The sequence below is a fragment of the Triticum aestivum genome, chromosome 6B (assembly GCF_018294505.1).
Source record: "Triticum aestivum cultivar Chinese Spring chromosome 6B, IWGSC CS RefSeq v2.1, whole genome shotgun sequence".
NCBI lineage: Eukaryota > Viridiplantae > Streptophyta > Magnoliopsida > Poales > Poaceae > Triticum > Triticum aestivum.
In genome coordinates, this window is record NC_057810.1 from 148,445,000 (window position 1) to 148,467,068 (window position 22,069).

Consider the following 22,069-nt stretch of genomic DNA (forward strand, 5'->3'; position numbering starts at 1 on the left):
GATATAGCCACCCTGTTTACTCATGATGATAAATCTCGCTATTATTATATCCTTAAGATATTTCCGTTCTCATTAAAGGGTGATGCTAAGACTTGGTATAATTCTCTTGCTCCTGGTTGTGTGCGTAGTCCCCAGGATATGATTTATTACTTCTCTGCTAAATATTTCCCTGCTCATAAGAAACAAGCTGCCTTGCGGGAAATATATAATTTTGTGCAAATCAAAGAAGAGAGTCTCCCACAAGCTTGGGGGAGGCTTCTCCGATTACTTAATGCTTTGCCTGATCATCCTCTTAAGAAAAATGAAATACTTGATATCTTTTATAATGGACTAACCGATGCTTCCAAGGACTACTTGGATAGTTGTGCTGGTTGTGTTTTCAGGGAAAGAACAGTCGACGAAGCTGAATTACTATTGAATAATATGTTGACTAATGAAAATAATTGGACTCTTCCTGAGCCAATTCCTGAGGCAATTCCTGAACCAATTGAGCCAACTCCTGAGCCTATTCCTAAACCCACTCCGAAGAAGAGAGGTGTTTTATTTCTCAGTCCTGAAGATATGCAAGAGGCAAAGAAATCAATGAAAGAAAAAGGTATTAAAGCTGAAGATGTTAAGAATTTACCACCTATTGAAGAAATACATGGTCTTAATATACCGCCTGTTGAAGAACCACATTGTCTTGATAACCCGACACAGGTAGTAAAGGTAAATTCTCTCTATAGATATGATAAAGTTGAAATCCCCTCTACTAAATTTCATAGCCCATGCTTAGATGAATTTGATGACTTTATGGCTAGACAAGAAAGTTTTAATGCTTATGTTGGTAGAGAGTTAAAGAATAATGCTTTCGAGATAGGACGCGTGAGCGATAATATGGCTAGAGTTAAAGGTGAACTCAAACTCGTTAGCAAATATGCTTCTATGGTTGCTACTCAAGCTGAGCAAGTACTTAAAGCTCAAAATGATTTGCTTGATGAATTAAATAATAAAAATGACTTTGCTGTTAGAGTGGCTACTAGAACTGGTAGAATGACTCAGGAACCTTTGTATCCTGAAGGCCACCCTAAGAGAATCGAGCAAGATTCTCAGAGAAATAATTTAGAGGCACCTAGTTCTTCTAAAAAGAAGAAAAAGAAAAACGATAGGACTTTGCATGCTTCTAGTGAACCTACTGTAGACACACCTGAGAATCCCAATGATATTTCTATTTCTGATGCTGAAACACAATCAGGTGATGAACATGAACCTAGTGATAATGTTAATGATAATGTTCATGTTGATGCTCAACCTAGCAAAAACAATGATGTAGAGATTGAACCTGCTGTTGATCTTGATAACCCACAATCAAAGAATCAACGTTATGATAAGAGAGATTTTGTTGCTAGGAAGCACGGTAGAGAAAGAGAACCATGGGTTCAGAAACCCATGCCCTTTCCTCCTAAACCATCCCAGACAAAGGATGATGAGGATTTTGAGCGCTTTGCTGAAATGATTAGACCTATTTTCTTACGTATGCGCTTAACTGATATGCTTAAAGTAAATCCTTATGCTAAGTATATGAAGGATATCATTACAAATAAAAGAAAGATACCGGAAGCTGAAATTTCCACCATGCTTGCTAATTACACTTTTAAGGGTGGAATACCAAAGAAACTTGGAGATCCGGGGTACCAACTATACCATGCTCCATTAAAAGAAATTATGTTAGAACTGCTTTATGTGATCTTGGAGCCGGTGTTAGTGTTATGCCTCTCTCTTTATATCGTAGACTTGAATTGAATAAGTTGACACCTACTGAAATATCTTTGCAAATGGCTGATAAATCAACTGCTATACCTGTCGGTATTTGTGAGGATGTGCCTGTTGTGGTTGCAAATGTCACTATCTTAACGGACTTTGTTATTCTTGATATTCCCGAGGACGATAGTATGTCGATTATCCTTGGTAGACCTTTTTTGAATACTGCAGGGGCTGTTATTGATTGCAACAAAAGCAATGTCATTTTTCATGTTAATGGTAATGAGCATACGGTACACTTTCCGAGGAAACAATCTCAAGTTCATAGCATCAATTCTATTGGAAAAGTTCCAACTATCATTATTGGAGGTTTTGAATTTCCTCTCCCTACTGTCAAGAAAAAGTATGATATTCTTATTATTGGGGATGTTCATATCCCCGTTGAGGTAACTTAGTGTTATTCGAAATTTCTCCGGTTCCGTGTTATTCGGAATGAGTTTGTTAACAAGACATGATCAACCTTGTTACTGGATTCATTTTGATGATCATGAGATGGATGAAACTAGAAGGCACAACCTTCTGTACCCTCTTTTTACTTTCTGTTATTTAGAATAAATAAAGCAAAAATAGTATTATCTGTCTGTTTTCTGAATTATCCGTGCAATAAAAAATATCCCGAAAATAAAAGTGCTCCAAATGCCCTGCAAATTTAGTATGATTTTTATGGAATATTTGAGGATTTTAGGCACTGAAATCACTGCAGGAGGGGCAAGCACCAGGCCACGAGAGTGGAGGGCGCGCCCACCCCCTGGGCGCGCCCCCTGTCTCGTGGGCCCCTGGTGGCCCCCTCCACTTATGCCAGCACCCACACACTCCATCTTCTACCCAAAAAAATCCCCATCCAGCTCAAGCACGAGTTCTAGCTCATTTTGCTGCGATTTTCGATCTCCTTGCTCAAAGCTCCATTCACAAAACTGCTTTGGGAGATTGTTGCTTGGTATGTGACTCCTCCATTGGTCCAATTAGTTTTTGTTCTAGTGCGTTATTCATTGCAAATTTTTGCTGCATAGGTGACCATGTTCTTGAGCTTGCATGTCAAATTTATGAGGTCCCAAGTAATTCTAATGCATGATATAGGCTCTAGGCACTTGTAGGCGTAGTTGCTAACAATCTTGTTTAGTTTTATTCACTTTTATTTTCAAGTTACTAAAATTTCAGAAATTTTTCAGAAAAAGAAATATGTCTAGGAGAATGTACCAAGGTGGTTCCTCGGTGAAGAAAGGGCCCATGATTGCTATGCGTGAGCAAGACGTTGAACTACCGAGGGACGCTGATGTACGAGCTTGTGAGTGGCCATCCGACGATTTTATGGTCGAAGCAGGCTTTAAGGAGGAATTTGACGCGTATGTGCGTAATGCTGAGCTGGAGGACTTCTTACAAGATAAGTGTCCTCAGTACTATCAATTGACTAATTCCTTTGTGCGGAGGTTTAAATATAACTATACGCGTAATTCTCCTAGTGTCCTGTTTGATATTTATGATACATCTTATACCACGGACTTAGAGGATTTTACAACTGCTTGCAAACTTCCGCGGTGGGGTAATATTAATGATCCTCACAAATCTGAATTTAGAGATTTCCTTGCTAGTATTACCATGGGAGAATCCAGGGACATAGCACAAGCTACCATAGGGAGCATTCATTTTCCTGCTATACATTATTTTGCTCTCTTCATTGGTAGATGCATTAACGGTAAAGATGAAGCATGTCATATGTGTGTCCCTGATCTTTGTGTCCTCAAGAGTGCTGTGTTAGGTTATAAAGGTTATAACTTGGGGGCAATAGTTGCACGTAGGTTGCAGAACAATGGTAGAGCTGGAGATTTGTTTGGAGGAATTTATGCAACCCGTGTGGCTAATTATCTTGCTATAGCCCCACGAGAGGGGGATATGATGTACCTCCTGCTTATTTAGATTATGACGCTATGGTCAATCATCATTTTCTTAGGAGGAATGAACAATTCCTCCATTATCGACTAATCTATGACAGACGCAACGTCGTCCATGTTACTCTTCCTGCTCCTCTCCTTTTTGATTATCAGGCAAAAGGAAGATATGTTGTTACCAGGGAGGAAGCAGCTGAACAAGAGGGCAGAGCAGAGGCAGCTCGCCAACATGCCGCAGCTCGGGAGGCGGTTGCTGCTGCATCTCAGTATGACCCCACCTACAACTATGGATATCAGCCAGGCGGTCCTTGGTATTAGACAAACTTAGGCCAAAATCCTAAGTTTGGGGGAGTACGTATTTCTCACCGACTTTACATTCATGTTCACACACTAGTCGTCGGTGCTCATACTCTTTCATTGTATTATCCATGTTAGTTTAATTTCTTTTTCTAGTTTCTTCTTGTGTGTTTGATAAACCTTAAGAAAAACCAAAAAATAGCTATTTTAATTTACATGCTTGTAGTAGAATTAAAATGAAAACCCAAAAAGATTTCTCATTCTTCTTCTTACTTGTTGGGAGTTTTCCCGTGTAAATAGTTTTCTTTTCTTTTCTTTTCTTTGGGGGTCGAGAAGACCATATTGAAAATTTTTAGTGGCTCTCATATGCATGATTGTTTATTTAACTTAGAGCCCATATTACCTTGTCTTCTCTCTTGAGTTGAATGCTTGCAGATTCCAGCTTAGTCCAATGCACGTGCACTATTATTATTATACACATCGTTCGGTCGTGCAAGTGAAAGGCAATAATGACGATATATGATGGACTTATTGAGATGAGAAAAGCTGGTATGAACTCGACCTCTCTTGTTTTTGTAAATATGATGAGTTCATCGTTCCTGATTCAGCTTATTATGAAGTAAACATATTTGCAATGACATTTAGAGATTATAGTTGCTTGTGCCATGCTTGATTAGCTATGAGTTATAATGGTTTACCTTGCGTGCCAACATGCTATTAGAATGATTATGATGTGGTATGATGGGATGGTATCCTCCTTTGAATGAATTGAGTGACTCGACTTGGCACATGTTCACGCATGTAGTTGAAACAAATCAACATAGCCTTCATGATATTTATGTTCATGGTAGATTATATCCTACTCATGCTTGTACTCGGTGTGAATTAATTTTAATGCATGTTTATGACTGTTGTCGCTCTCTCAGTTGGTCGCTTCCCAGTCTTTTGCTAGCCTTCACCTGTACTAAGCGGGAATACTGCTTGTGCATCCAAACTCCTTAAACCCCAAAGTTGTTCCATATGAGTCCACCATACCTTCCTATATGCGGTATTTACCTGCCGTTCCAAGTAAATTTGTATGTGCCAAACTCCAAACCTTCAAATGAAATTCTGTTTTGTATGCTCGAGCAGCTCATGTTTCAACTAGGGCTGCCTATATCTTCCATGCTAGGTGGGTTATTCTCAAGAGGAGTGGACTCCGCTCCTCATTCACGAGAAAGGGCCGGTAACCGGGATGCCCAGTCCCATGATCCAAAAAGATCAAAGCAAATCAAAATAATTAAACAAAACTCCCCCAGGGCTGTTGTTAGTTGGAGGCACTCGTTGTTTCGAGCAAGCCATGGATTGATGCTTGTTGGTGGTTGGGGGAGTATAAACCTTTACCATTCTGTTTGGGAACTGCCTATAATGCATGTAGTATGGAAGATACAGCCATCTCATAGTTGTTGCGTTGACAGCGAAAGTATGCCGCTCAAAATGTTATTCAATCTCTATTTTAAAATCGAGCTCTGGCACCTCTACAAATCCCTGCTTCCCTCTGCGAAGGGCCTATCTATTTACTTTTATGTTGAGTCATCACCTTCTTATTAAAAAGCACCCGCTGGAGAGCACACTGTCATTTGCATTCATTATTATTGGTTTATATTGGGTATGACTTGACTGGATCTCTTTTACCATGAATTACAATGTTTAGTCAGTCCTTGATCTTTAAAGGTGCTCTGCATTTATGTTTTGCGGTCTCAGAAAGGGCTAGCGAGATACCATTTTGTTATATCATGTTATGATTGTTTTGAGAAAGTGTTGTCATCCGAGTTTTATTATTATGGCTCGCTAGCTGATTATGCTATTGATATGAGTAATTGTGAGACCTAAGTGTTATTGTGAGTATGGTTAGTTCATAATATTTGCTGAAACCTGAATGATGGCTTTGCATGTTTACAACAACAAGAGCAAACAGAGTTTGTAAAAGTTTTTCTTTATCACTTTCAGTTTATCAACTGAATTGCTTGAGGACAAGCAAAGGTTTAAGCTTGGGGGAGTTGATACGTCTCCAACGTATCTACTTTTCCAAACACTTTTCCCTTTGTTTTGGACTCTAACTTGCATGATTTGAATGAAACTAACCCGGACTGACGCTGTTTTCAGCAGAACTGCCATGATGTTGTTTTATGTGTAGAAAACAAAAGTTCTCGGAATGTCCTGAAAATCCACGGAGGCACTTTTTGGAAAATATAAAAAATACTGGCGAAAGAATCAAGACCAGGGGGCCCACACCCTGTCCATGAGGGTGGGAGGCGCGCCCACCCCCTGGGCACGCCCCCTGTCTCGTGGGCCCCCTGAGGCTCCGCCGACCTCAACTCCAACTCCATATATTCCGTCTCGCGGAGAAAAAATCAAAGAGAAAGTTTCATCGCGTTTTACGATACGGAGCCGCCGCCAAGCCCTAATCTCTCTCGGGAGGGCTGATCTGGAGTCCGTTCGGGGCTCCGGAGAGGGGGATTCGTCGCTGTCGTCATCATCAACCATCCTCCATCACCAATTTCATGATGCTCACCGCCGTGCGTGAGTAATTCCATCGTAGGCTTGCTGGACGGTGATGGGTTGGATGATATTTACCATGTAATCAAGTTAGCTTTGTTAGGGTTTGATCCATAGTATCCACTATGTTCTGAGATTGATGTTGCTATGACTTTGCTATGCTTAATGCTTGTCACTAGGGCCCGAGTGCCATGATTTCAGATCTGAACCTATTATGTTTTCATGAATATATGTGTGTTCTTGATCCTATCTTGCAAGTCTATAGTCACCTATTATGTGTTATGATCCGACAACCCCGAAGTGACAATAATCGGGATACTTCTCGGTGATGACCGTAGTTTGAGGAGTTCATGTATTCACTATGTGTTAATGCTTTGTTCCGGTTCTCTATTAAAAGGAGGCCTTAATATCCCTTAGTTTCCGCTAGGACCCCGCTGCCATGGGAGGGTAGGAAAAAAGATGTCATGCAAGTTCTTTTCCATAAGCACATATGACTATATACGAAATACATGCCTGTTGGAAATATGCCCTAGAGGCAATAATAAAAGTGTTATTATTATATTTCTTTGTTCATGATAATAGTCTTTTATTCATGCTATAACTGTATTATCCGGAAATCGTAATACATGTGTGAATACATAGACCACAATGTGTCCCTAGTGAGCCTCTAGTTGACTAGCTCGTTGTGATCAACAGATAGTCATGGTTTCCTGGCTATGGACATTGGATGTCATTGATAACGGGATCACATCATTAGGAGAATGATGTGATGGACAAGACCCAATCCTAAGCCTAGCATAGAGATCGTGTAGTTCGTATGCTAAAGCTTTTCTAATGTCAAGTATCTTTTTCTTAGACCATGAGATTGTGCAACTCCCGGATACCGTAGGAATGCTTTGGGTGTACCAAACGTCACAACGTAACTGGGTGGCTATAAAGGTGCATTACAGGTATCTCCGAAAGTGTCTGTTGGGTTGGCACGAATCGAGACTGGGATTTGTCACTCCGTGTAAATGGAGAGGTATCTCTGGGCCCACTCGGTAGGACATCATCAGAATGTGCACAATGTGACCAAGGGGTTGATCACGAGATGATGTGTTACGAAACGAGTAAAGAGACTTGCCGGTAACGAGATTGAACAAGGTATCGGTATACCGACGATCGAATCTCGGGCAAGTATAATACCGCTAGACAAAGGGAATTGTATACGGGATCGATTGAGTCCTTGACATCGTGGTTCATCCGATGAGATCATCGTGGAACATGTGGGAGCCAACATGGGTATCCAGATCCCGCTGTTGGTTATTGACCGGAGAACGTCTCGGTCATGTCTGCATGGTTCCCGAACCCGTAGGGTCTACACACTTAAGGTTCGATGACGCTAGGGTTATAAAGGAAGTTTGTATGTGGTTACCGAATGTTGTTCGGAGTCCCGGATGAGATCCCGGACGTCATGAGGAGTTCCGGAATGGTCCGGAGGTAAAGATTTATATATGGAAAGTTGTTGTTCGAGTTCCGGAAAAGGTTCGGATTTTTTCGGTATTGTACCGGGAAGCTTCCAGAAGGTTCCGGAGGATTCCGGAAGGGTCCGGAGGTCCGGAAATTGTTCCACCACGTCCAATACAGCAGCATGGGCTGTTAGGGGGCGCCCTAGCCTTAATGGGCCAGGGGAACCAGCCCCCCAAGGCCCATGCGCATGGGAGAGGGGAAACCCTAAAGGGGAGGGCCTCCACTTGACTTGGGAGGCACTCCTCCCCCCCTTGGCCGCACCCCTTCCTTGGAGGAAGGGGCAAGGCTGCGCCTCCCCCCTCTCCCTTGCCCCTATATATAGTGGAGGGGAGGGAGGGCATCCATACCTAAAGCCCTGGCGCCTCCCTCCCTCCCGTGACACCTCCTCCTCTCCCGTAGGTGCTTGGCGAAGCCCTGCTGGACTACCACGCTCCTCCATCACCACCACGCCGTTGTGCTGCTGTTGGATGGAGTCTTCCTTAACCTCTCCCTCTCTCCTTGCTGGATCAAGGCATGGGAGACGTCACCGGGCTGTACGTGTGTTGAACGCGGAGGTGCTGTCCGTTCGGCACTAGGATCTCCGGTGATTTGGATCACGATGAGTACGACTCCTTCAACCGCTTTCTCTTGAACGCTTCCGCTTAGCGATCTACAAGGGTATGTAGATGCACTCTCCTTCCCCTCGTTGCTGGTTTCTCCATAGATAGATCTTGGTGACACGTAGGAAAATTTTGAATTTCTGCTACGTTCCCCAACAATGCCTACATTACATTAATGAACTGGAGCTAGTTCTGTGTCACCCTATGTTATAGCTATTACATGAGGAATCACATCCGACATAATTATCCATCACCGATCCAATGCCTACGAGCTTTTCACATCTTGTGTTTCGCTTATTTACTTTTCCGTTGCTATTGTTACAATCATCACAAAACCCAAAAATATTACTTTTGCTACTGTTACCTTTATTATCATATTACTTTGCTACTAAATACTTTGCTGCAGATACTAAGTTATCCAGATGTGGTTGAATTGACAACTCAACTGCTAATACTCAATAATATTCTTTGGCTTCCCTTGTGTCGAATCAATAAACTTGGGTTGAATACTTTACTCTCGAAAGCTGTTGCGATCCCCTACTTGTGGGTTATCAATCACCCAGGCCCTACCATCGGGCCTACTTTTCAAGCCCAAGCCTGGCCCATCTGGTGAAAAGCCCTTAGCGCTTAGGGCCGTGGGCCGGGCCTCTTCCTTAAAATGCCAATATGTCAAGCCCAAGCCCGTCCAGGCTCTACTGGTGGGCTCAAAACTCAGGCCCAAGCCCGGCCCACGAGGAAGCCCATCGGGCCTAGGCCCTGGATTTTAAGGTCGGGTCTGGGTGGGCCGATAGGGCCGGGTCGGAGATGGCCAGGACTACCCCTAGGTGTAGCGCAGAGGAGGCATCCCACCATGGTCGTGCCTGTGTCCTCCCTCTCATGTTCCTCCTCATGCTCGCCTTGTCCTCCTGTGGTACAACTGCCACTTTCGGGGCTCCGGCTGGAGAGGATTACATCCAGCCACCAGCCTGACACCGTGCCAACATGCTTGCTATCATGGTTTGGTTATTTTGTGGGAAATTGGGTATGGACTCTATATGTAACTTGGTTTTATGTAGGGACATGTGTGGGACTTGATTATATGAACTTCTATGGTATATGCTAAAACTTCTTTATGTATGAATGTGCATGTCATGTGAGATATATGGTTGAGTTGTCATGTAAGGTCTGTGAGTCTAGGGCATATCTAGATGTGCTCTACCTATTACACATCTAAGTGACTCAATCAAACTAGAAAGAAAAAGAAAAAAGACTAATCAAAGTGCTTGCATGGATCTTCACGTAAAATCAATGGCATAATACTTAGATGGTGCAATACTTAAGGCACATCTAGATGTGCTTTAGCAAAACTGTTAAATTTTCTCTGACTTATCATGCTGAAATTACAAGAGAAATGTGAAGGAAATATGCCCTAGAGGCAATAATAAAGTTATTATTTATTTCCTTATTTCATGATAAATGTTTATTATTCATGCTAGAATTGTATTAACCGGAAACATGATACATGTGTGAATACATAGACAAACATATAGTCACTAGTATGCCTCTACTTGACTAGCTCGTTTATCAAAGATGGTTATGTTTCCTAGCCATGAACAAAAGAGTTGTCATTTGATTAACGGGATCACATCATTAGGAGAATGATGTGATTGACATGACCCATTCCGTTAGCCTAGCACTTGATCATTTAGTATACTGCTATTGCTTTCTTCATGACTTATACAAAGTTCCTGCAACTATGAGATTATGCAACTCACGTTTACCGGAGGAACACTTTGTGTGATACCAAACGTCACAACGTAACTGGGTGATTATAAAGGTGCTCTACAGGTGTCTCCGAAGGTACATGTTGGGTTGGCATAATTCGAGATTAGGTTTTGTCACTCCGATTGTCGGAGAGGTATCTCTGGGCCCTCTCGGTAATACTCATCACCTAAGCCTTGCAAGCATTGTAACTAATGAGTTAGTTATAAGATGATGTATTACAGAACGAGTAAAGAGACTTGCCGGTAACGAGATTGAACTAGGTATTGGATACCGACGATCAAATCTCGGGCAAGTAACATACCGATGACAAAGGGAACAACGTATGTTGTTATGCGGTTTGACCGATAAAGATCTTCGTAGAATATGTAGGAACCAATATGGGCATCCAGGTTCAGCTATTGGTTATTGACCGAGAATAGTTCTAGGTCATGTCTACATAGTTCTCGAACCCGTAGGGTCCGCACGCTTAACGTTACGATGACAGTTTTATTATGAGTTTATAAGTTTTAATGTACTGAAGGAGTTCGGAGTCCCAAATGAGATCGGGAACATGATGAGGAGTCTCGAAATGGTCGAGACATAAAGATCGATATATTGGACGACTATATTCGGAGTTCGGAAAGGTTCCGAGTGATTCGGGTATTTTCGGGGGTACCGGGGAGTTACGGGAATACGAGGAAGAAGCAATGGGCCTCATGGGCCAAGTGGTGGAAGAGAGGAGGAAGGGAGCGCGGCCCCCCTAGCCCAAACCGAATTGGACTAGGGGACCGGCCCCCCTTTCCTTCTTCTCCTCCCTCTCCTTCCTTCTCCTTCTCCTCCCCTTCCTTCCCTTCTCCTAGTAGGACTTGGAAAGAGGGGGGAATCCTACTTGGAGTAGGATTCTCCTCCTTGGGCGCGCCTCCTCCTCTTGGCCGCCCCCCCTCCCCTTGCTCCTTTATATACGGGGGCAGCGGGGCACCCCATAGACACACAAGTTGATCTACGGATCGTTCCTTAGCCGTGTGCGGTGCCCCCTTCCACCATATTCCACCTCGGTCATATCGTCGCGAAGCTTAGGCGAAGCCCTGCGCCGGTAGAACATCAACATCGTCACCACGCCGTCGTGCTGACGGAACTCATCTCCGGAGCTCGGCTGGATCGGAGGCCGGAGATCGTCATCGAGCTGAATGTGTGCTGAACTCGGAGGCCCCGTACGTTCGGAGCTTGGATCAGTCGGATCATGAAGTCGTACGACTACATCAACCGCGTTGTCATAACGCTTCCGCTAACGGTCTACGAGGGTACATGGACATACACTCTCCCCTCTCGTTGCTATGCCATCACCATGATCTTGCGTGTGCGTAGGAAAATTTTGAAATTACGACGTTACCCAACAGTGGCATCCGAGCCTAGGTTTTATGCGTTGATGTTATATGCACGAGTAGAACACAAGTGAGTTGTGGGCAATACAAGTCATACTGCTTACCAGCATGTCATACTTTGGTTCGGCGGTATTGTGAGATGAAGCGGCCCGGACCGACATTACGTGTACGCTTACGCGAGACTGGTTTCACCGTTACGAGCACTCGTGCTTAAAGGTGACTGGAGGGTGTCTGTCTCTCTCACTTTAGCTGAATCGAGTGTGGCTACGCCCGGTCCTTGCGAAGGTTAAAACAGCACCAACTTGACAAACTATCGTTGTGGTTTTGATGCGTAGGTAAGAACGGTTCTTGGTCAACCCGTAGCAGCCACGTAAAACTTGCAACAACAAAGTAGAGGACGTCTAACTTGTTTTTGCAGGGCATGTTGTGATGTGATATGGCCAAGACATGATGCTATATTTTATTGTATGAGATGATCATGTTTTGTAACCGAAGTTATCGGCAACTGGCAGGAGCCATATGGTTGTCGCTTTATTGTATGAAATGCAAACGCCCTGTAATTGCTTTACTTTATCACTAAGCGGTAGCGATAGTCGTAGAAGCAATAGATGGCGTAAACGACAACGATGCTACGATGGAGATCAAGGTGTCGCGCCGGTGATGATGGTGATCACGACGGTGCTTCGAAGATGGAGATCACAAGCACAAGATGATGATGGCCATATCATATCACTTATATTGATTGCAGGTGATGTTTATCCTTTATGCATATTATCTTGCTTTGATTGACGGTAGCATTTTAAGATGATCTCTCACTAAAATTATCAAGAAGTGTTCTCCCTGAGTATGCACCGTTGCCAAAGTTCGTCGTGCCCAGACACCACGTGATGATCGGGTGTGATAAGCTCTACGTCCATCTACAACGGGTGCAAGCCAGTTTTGCACACGCGGAATACTCAGGTTAAACTTGACGAGCCTAGCATATGCAGATATGGCCTCGGAACACGGAGACCGAAAGGTCGAGCGTGAATCATATAGTAGATATGATCAACATAGAGATGTTCACCATTGAAAACTACTCCATCTCACGTGATGATCGGTTATGGTTTAGTTGATTTGGATCACGTGATCACTTAGATGACTAGAGAGATGTCTATCTAAGTGGCTGTTCTTAAGTAATATGATTAATTGAACTTTAATTTATCATGAACTTAGTCCTGGTAGTATTTGCAAAATATGTTGTAGATCAATAGCTTGCGTTGTTGCTTTCATATATTTAATTTGATATGTTCCTAGAGAAAATTGTGTTGAAAAATGTTAGTAGCAATGATGCGGATTGGATCCGGGATCTGAGGTTTATCCTCATTGCTGCGCAGAAGAATTATGTCCTTGATGCACCGCTAGGTGACAAACCTATTGCAGGAGCAGATGCAGACGTTATGAACGTTTGGCTAGCTCAATATGATGACTACTTGATAGTTTTGTGCACCATGCTTTATGGCTTAGAATCGGGACTTCAAAGACGTTTTGAACGTCATGGACCATATGAGATGTTCCAGAAGTTGAAGTTAATATTTCAAGCAAATACCCGAGTTGAGAGATATGAAGTCTCCAACAAGTTCTATAGCTAAAAGATGGAGGAGAATCGCTCAACTAGTGAGCATATGCTCAGATTGTCTGGATACTACAATCGCTTGAATCAAGTGGGAGTTAATCTTCTAGATAAGATAGTGATTGACAGAATTCTCTAGTCACCACCACCAAGTTAGTAGAACTTCGTGATGAACTATAGTATGCAAGGGATGACGAGAACGATTCCCGAGCTCTTCGTGATGTTGAAATCGACGAAGGTAGAAATCAAGAAAAACATCAAGTGTTGATGGTATACAAGACCACTAGTTTCAAGAAAAGGGCAAAGGGAAGAAGGGGAACTTCAAGAAGAACGGCAAGCGAGTTGCTGCTCAAGTGAAGAAGCCCAAGTCTGGTCCTAAGCCTGAGACTAAGTGCTTCTACTGCAAAGGGATTGATCACTGGAAGCGGAACTACCCCAAGTGATTGGCGGATAAGAAGGATGGCAAAGTGAACATAAGTATATTTGATATACATGTTATTGATGTGTACTTTACTAGTGTTTATAGCAACCCCTCAGTATTTGGTACTAGTTCAGTTGCTAAGATTAGTAACTCGAAACGGGAGTTGCAGAATAAACAAAGACTAGTTGAAGGGGAAATGACGATGAGTGTTGGAAGTAGTTCCAAGATTGATATGATCATCATCACACACTCCCTATACTTTCGGGATTAGTGTTGAAACTAAATAAGTGTTATTTGGTGTTTGCGTTGAGCATGAATATGATTTGATCATGTTTATTGCAATACGGTTATTCATTTAAGTAAGAGAATAAACTGTTGTTCTGTTTACATGAATAAAACCTATATGGTTACACACCCAATGAAAATGGTTCATTGGATCTCGATCGTAGTGATACACATATTCATAATATAGAAACCAAAAGATGCAAAGTTAATAATGATAGTGCAACTTATTTGTGGCACTGCCGTTTGGGTCATATCGGTGTAAAGCGCATGAAGATACTCCATAAAGATGGATTTTCGGAATCACTTGGTTATGAATCATTTGATGCTTGCGAACCGTGCCTTTTGGGCAAGATGACTAAAACTCCGTTCTCCGGAACAATGGAACGTGCTACTGACTTATTGGAAATAATACATACCAATGTATGCGATCCAATGAGTGTTGATGCTCGTGGCAAGTATCGTTATTTTCTGACCTTCACAAGATGATTTGAGAAGATATGGGTATATCTACTTGATGAAACATAAGTCTGAAATAGTTGAAAGGTTCAAAGGATTTCAGAGTGAAGTGGAGAATCATCATAACAAGAAAATAAAGTTTCTGTGATTTGATCGCGGAGACAAATAATTGAGTTGCGAGTTTGGTCTTCAATTAAAACAAAGTGGAATAGTTTCACAGCTCACGCCACCTGGAACACCACAATGTTATGGTGTGTCCGAACATCGTAACCGCACTTTATTGGATATGGTGCAATCTATGATGTCTCTTACTAATTTACCAATATTGTTTTGGGGTTATGCATTAGAGACAGCTGCATTCACGTTAAAAGGGCACCATCAAAATCCGTTGAGACGGCGCCTTATGAACTGTGGTTTGGCAAGAAACCAAAGTTGTCGTTTCTTAAAGTTTGGGGCTACGATGCTTATGTGAAAAAGTTTCATCCTGATAAGCTCAAACCCAAATCGGAGAAGTGCGTCTTCATAGAATACCCAAAGGAAACTGTTGGGTACACCTTCTATCACAGATCCGAAGGCAAAACATTTGTTGCTAAGAATGGATCCTTTCTAGAGAAGGAGTTTCTCTCGAAAGAAGTGAGTGGGAGGAAAGTAGAACTTGATAAGGTAATTGTACCTTCTCCTGAATTGAAAAATCGTTTATCACTGAAATCAGTTCCAGTGATTCCTACACCAATTAGTGAGGAAGCTAATGATGATGATCATGAAACTTCAGATCAAGTTACTACAAAACCTCGTAGGTCTTCCAAAGTACAGTCCGCACCAGAGTGGTACGGTAATCCTGTTCTGGGAGTCATGTTACTAGACCATGATGAACCTGCGAACTATGAGGAAGCGATGATGAGCCCAGATTCCGCGAAATGGCTTGAGGCCATGAAATCTGAGACATGATCCATGTATGAGAACAAAGTGTGGACTTTGGTGGAGTTTCCCGATGATCAGCAAGCCATATTGTATAAATAGATCTTCAAGAGGAAGACAGATGCTGATAGTAGTTTTACTATCTACAAAGCTCGACTTGTCGCAAAAAGGTTTTTGACAAGTTCAAGGTGTTGACTACAGTAATATTTTCTCAACTGTAGCGAAGCTTAAGTCTGTCCGAATCATGTTAGCAATTGCCACAATTTATGAAATCTGGCAAATGGATGTCAAAACTGCATTCCTTAATGGTTTTCTTAAAGAAGAGTTGTATATGATGCAACCAGAAGGTTTTGTCAATCCTAAAGGTGTTAACAAAATGTGCAAGCTCCAACGATCCATCTATGGACTGGTGCAAGCATCTCAGAGTTGGAATATACGCTTTGATAAGTTGATCAAAGCATATAGTTTTGTACAGACTTACGGTGAAGCCTGTATTTACAAGAAAGTGAGTGGGAGCACTACAACATTTCTGATAAGTATATGTTAATGACATATTGTTGATCAGAAATAATGTAGAATTATTCTGCAAAGCATGAAAGGATACTTGAATAAGAGTTTTTCAAAGAAAGACCTCGGTGAAGCCGCTTACACATTGAGCATCAAGATAGATAGATCAAGACGCTTGATAAGATTTTTCAATGAGTACATACCTTGATAAATTTTTGAAATAGTTCAAAATGGAACAGTCAAAGAAGGAGTTCTTTCCTGTGTTGCAAGGTGTGAAGTTTGAGTAAGACTCAAGACCCGACCATGGCAGAAAATAGAAAGAGAATGAAAACTCATTCCCTATGCCTCAGTCATAGGTTCTATAAAGTATGTTGTGCTGTGAACCAGACCTATTGTATACCTTGCTCTGAGTTTGACAAAGGAATACAATTTTGATCTAATAGTAGATCACTGGACAGCGGTCAAGAATATCCTTAGTGAGGACTAAGGAGATGTTTCTCGATTATGGAGGTGATAAAAGAGTTTGTTGTAAAAGTTACATCGGTGCAAACTTTTACACTGATCCAGATGACTCTAAGTCTCAATCTGGATACATATTGAAAGTGGGAGCAATTAGCTCGAGTAGCTCCATGCAGAGCGTTGTGGACATAGAATATTTGCAAAATACATACGGCTCTGAATATGACAGACCCGTTGACTAAACTTCTCTCACAAACAAAACATGATCATACCTTAGTACTCCTTGGGTGTTAATCACATAGAGATGTGAACTAGATTATTGACTCTAGTAAACCCTTTGGGTGTTGATCACATGACGATGTGAACTATGGGTATTAATCACATACAGATGTGAATATTGGTGTTAAATCACATGGCGATGTAAACTAGATTATTGACTCTAGTGCAAGTGGGAGACTGAAGGAAATATGCCCTAGAGGCAATAATAAAGTTATTATTTATTTCCTTATTTCATGATAAATGTTTATTATTCATGCTAGAATTGTATTAACCGGAAACATGATACATGTGTGAATACATAGACAAACATATAGTCACTAGTATGCCTCTACTTACTAGCTCGTTTATCAAAGATGGTTATGTTTCCTAGCCATGAACAAAAGAGTTGTCATTTGATTAACGGGATCACATCATTAGGAGAATGATGTGATTGACATGACCCATTCCGTTAGCCTAGCACTTGATCGTTTAGTATACTGCTATTGCTTTCTTCATGACTTATACAAAGTTCCTGCAACTATGAGATTATGCACCTCCCGTTTACCGGAGGAACACTTTGTGTGCTACCAAACGTCACAACGTAACTGGGTGATTATAAAGGTGCTCTACAGGTGTCTCCGAAGGTACATGTTGGGTTGGCATAATTCGAGATTAGGTTTTGTCACTCCGATTGTCTGAGAGGTATCTCTGGGCCCTCTCGGTAATACTCATCACCTAAGCCTTGCAAGCATTGTAACTAATGAGTTAGTTATAAGATGATGTATTACAGAACGAGTAAAGAGACTTGCCGGTAACGAGATTGAACTAGGTATTGGATACCGACGATCAAATCTCGGGCAAGTAACATACCGATGACAAAGGGAACAACGTATGTTGTTATGCGGTTTGACCGATAAAGATCTTCGTAGAATATGTAGGAACCAATATGGGCATCCAGGTTCATCTATTGGTTATTGACCGAGAATAGTTCTAGGTCATGTCTACATAGTTCTCGAACCTGTAGGGTCCGCACGCTTAACATTACGATGACAGTTTTATTATGAGTTTATAAGTTTTGATGTACTGAAGGAGTTCGGAGTCCCAGATGAGATCGGGAACATGACGAGGAGTCTCGAAATGGTCGAGACGTAAAGATCGATATATTGGACGACTATATTCGGAGTTCGGAAAGGTTCCGAGTGATTCGGGTATTTTCGGGGATACCGGGGAGTTACGGGAATACGAGGAAGAAGCAATGGGCCTCATGGGCCAAGTGGTGGAAGAGAGGAGGAAGGGCGCAGCGGCCACCCCTAGCCCAAACCGAATTGGGACTAGGGGGCCGGCCCCCCTTTCCTTCTTCTCCCTCCCTCTCCTTCCTTCTCCTTCCTTCCCCTTCCTTCCTTCTCCTAAGTAGGACTTGGAAAGAGGGGGGAATCCCTACTTGGAGTAGGATTCCCCCCTTGGGGCCGGCGGCCTCCTCCTCCTTTGGCCGCCCCCCTTGCCCTTTATATAACGGGGGCAGGGGGGCACCCCATAGACACACAAGTTTGATTAGGCGGATTTTCCCCCCTTAGCCGTGTGCGGTGCCCCCTTCCCACCATATTCCCTCGGTCATATCCGTGCGTGAAAGCTTAAGCGAAGCCCTGTGCGGTAGAACATCAACATTGGTCACCACGCCGTCGTGCTGACGGAACTCATCTCCGGAGCTCGGCTGGATCGGAGGCTGGAGATCGTCATCGAGCTGAACGTGTGCTGAACTCGGAGGCCCCGTACGTTCGGAGCTTGGATCGGTCGGATCGTGAAGTCGTACGACTACATCAACCGCGTTGTCATAACGCTTCCGCTAACGGTCTACGAGAGTACATGGACATACACTCTCCCCTCTCGTTGCTATGCCATCACCATGATCTTGCGTGTGCGTAGAAATTTTTTGAAATTACTACGTTACCCAACAAAATGCTGCTTTCATGTTGTCACAAAGGAGAAAGAGGTTGGTTTTTCTCTACACACATTTTCTTGTATGTCATGAGGCCAGGACTATCATTTTACTCATACATTTCACATGTTCTCCGATTAGTTCATACTTATGGCAGACAGGACATTTGTTGAGTTTGGTGGTGGCATATGAGCAAAGGGTGTTTGTTCGATGACAATTCAGCAAGTTGCAAGTTTGTAGAACCTTGAAGTATGTCTAGAGGGGGGTGATTAGACTACTTGACCAATAAAAACTTAACATTTTCCCAATTTTAGAGTTTGGCAGATTTTAGCTACTTTAGGACAAGTCAAGCAATCATCACACTATTCAAGCAAGCATGCAAAGAGTATATAGGCAGCGGAAATTAAAGCATGCAACTTGCAAGAAAGTAAAGGGAAGGGTTTGGAGGATTCAAATGCAATTGGAGACACGGATGTTTTTGGCGTGGTTCCGATAGGTGGTGCTATCGTACATCCACGTTGATGGAGACTTCAACCCACGAAGGGTAACGGCTGCGCGAGTCCACGGAGGGCTCCACCCACGAAGGGTCCACGAAGAAGCAACCTTGTCTATCCCACCATGGCCGTCGCCCACGAAGGACTTGCCTCACTAGCGGTAGATCTTCATGAAGTAGGCGATCTCCTTGCCCTTACAAACTCCTTGGTTCAACTCCACAATCTTGTCGGAGGCTCCCAAGTGACACCTAGCCAATCTAGGAGACGCCACTCTCCAAGAAGTAACAAATGGTGCGTTGATGATGAACTCCTTGCTCTTGTGCTTCAAATGATAGTCTCCCCAACACTCAACTCTCTCTCATAGGATTTGGATCTGGTGGAAAGAGGGTTTAAGTGGAAAGCAACTTGGGGAAGGCTAGAGATCAAGATTCATATGGTAGGAATGGAATATCTTGGTCTCAACACATGAGTAGGTGGTTCTCTCTCAGAAATGGTAAGTTGGAAGTGTAGGTTCATTCTGATGGCTCTCTCCATGAATGAAGATGAGGTGGAGGGGTATATATAGCCTCCACACAAAATCTAACCGTTACACACAATTTACCAAACTCGGTGGGACCGATTCAACAGACTCAGTCGGACCGATTTAGTAAACCTAGTGACCGTTAGTGATTTTCGGTGGGACTGACATGCATCTCGGTGAGACCGATTCGGTTAGGGTTAGGGCATAACGTAATCTCGGTAAGACCGATTACACAAACTCGGTGAGACCAATTTTGGTAATAAGCTTTCCAGAGAGTTGGTCAGGTAAACTCGGTGGGACCGATTTGCTATTTTCGGTGAGACCGAAATGTTACAAAAGGGAAACATAGAGTTTACATTGCAATCTCGGTGGGACCGATCGCTCACTTCGGTTAGACCGAAACATTATGAATGGAAATAGAGAGATTACAATCCCATCTCGGTGAGACCGAGATCCCTATCGGTAAGACCGATTTGCTTAGGGTTTGTGGCAGTGGCTATGACTTTTGGAATCGGTAGCGCCGGATTGGAAGAATCGGTGTGACCGATTTTGGCTTTGGGTTTAGGTCATTTGTGGATGTGGGAAAGTAGCTGAGGGTTTTGGAGCGTATCACAAAGCACATGAAGCAAGAGGCTCATTAAGCAACACCTCATCCCTCCTTGATAGTATTGGCTTTTCCTATAGACTCAATGTGATCTTGGATCACTAAAATATAAAATGAAGAGTCTTGAGCTTTTGAGCTAGAGCCAATCCTTTGTCCTTAGTATTTTGAGGGATCCACTTTCATCATCCATGCCATGCCATTCATTGAGCTTTCCTGAAATAATAGTCTTGGAATAGCATTAGCTCAATGAGCTATATGTTGTTATGAATTACCAAAACCACCTAGGGATAGTTGCACTTTAAATCTCCCCCTTTTTGGTAATTGATGACAACATATAGATCAAAGCTTCGACAAATGATAATAAGAATGAAAAACCATCGTCGCTTTGAGAAGTATGTGATAAGCAAGAGCTCCACTTAAATTTGTGCATAGTTTTTTAAAAATTTGCTTTGGACTGCAAATGCACAATGAATTAGGCTCATGGGTTACTCTTCCATGTCACATACATCTTGGTGGAGCGCTCAAAATAATAAGCATTGAATACATGCACTCATCACCAAGCATAGTGAATGATCACATAAGATAGATATGATAATATCATCAAACATGCATAAGTGTAGCTTATGATCAAACACATGATCATCAATGTCTCACAAGGATAGTAACTCAACCAATCAAAAGCAAACAAGTTTAAAAACCACCAAATAAAGCAAGAGAGAACAAAAGCAACACTCTCTCTCTCGAAGCCTATGATCTATACATTTTTCTCCCCCTTTGGCAACAAGTTACCAAAAAGTTCATAGAAAATGCATAGTGCTAGATCGACTCTCAGGCTTGATCTTCTGGTGATGGTGTCCTGATAACTCCAAGGACAAAGGCTTCAGTTGAAGTAGAGGGTGCTGGAGTGGATGCTGAAGCTGGTTGCACTGGAGCTGAAGGGGCAGTAGCTGGTGCTGAAGTTGTTGCTCTAGTGTCTGTCACTGGCACTGCAACTGACCTCTGGGCTCTGGATACTCTAGCAAACACATTTGTTGTAGTCTTGCCCTGCTTCTCCTGTATGTCCTCCTGTAGTTGCTCTACAACTGACTGAATCTTAGTTACTTTGACATCAAGGTCATGGAATTTGAGTTCCATGATTCTCTGAAGGCTCTCCTAATTCCGAGTGAGGGTGGCCAGTCCCTTCTCAATCCTCAGTGTTGATGCTATTAAGTAACCAAGTTGCTCCTGTTTGGTCTTCAGGAAATATTCAGATGCCTCCTCTTGAGTTGGCATCTTGGCAGCCTTCTCCTTCTTTTCCTTCTCTTTCTTCTCATGAGCTTGAACTGATGTTGGATCATCCTCATTCATGACAACCTCATTGTCCTCAAAGTCTGGATAAAGTGGAAAATGTTCCTTATCCAACTGATATTTCCCTGTGCCCATCTTTGAGTTGATCAATTCCTGAATCTGAGGGGCATATCCACAGCTCCTCTTTTGATCTGCTGCAGTCCTCTTAATGGTTTCAACTATAAGGCTCATGACTTTGAACTTCTGTGGCACATCAAACAGATGCAACATGTTGATTGCATGCCCTCTGATCATGTTATGGTCACCAGACTTGGGCAACAAAGTATGCCTCAGAATCCAATTGATTGTTGGTAGCCCTGACAGTAGAAAGTGGACTGACCAAACTTGTGAGTCTCTACTGCCTTGTCTGGGATTTCTTTGTACATGTGAGCCATGGAGTTGTGACCCATCTTCTTCTTTTCATAAATGTCCAGGTCATCCTCTTTTTCCTTTGGGGCATTTATCAGTCTTGCCCATTCTTCAACAGTGGACTGGTACCTTGTACCTTCAGACATCCAA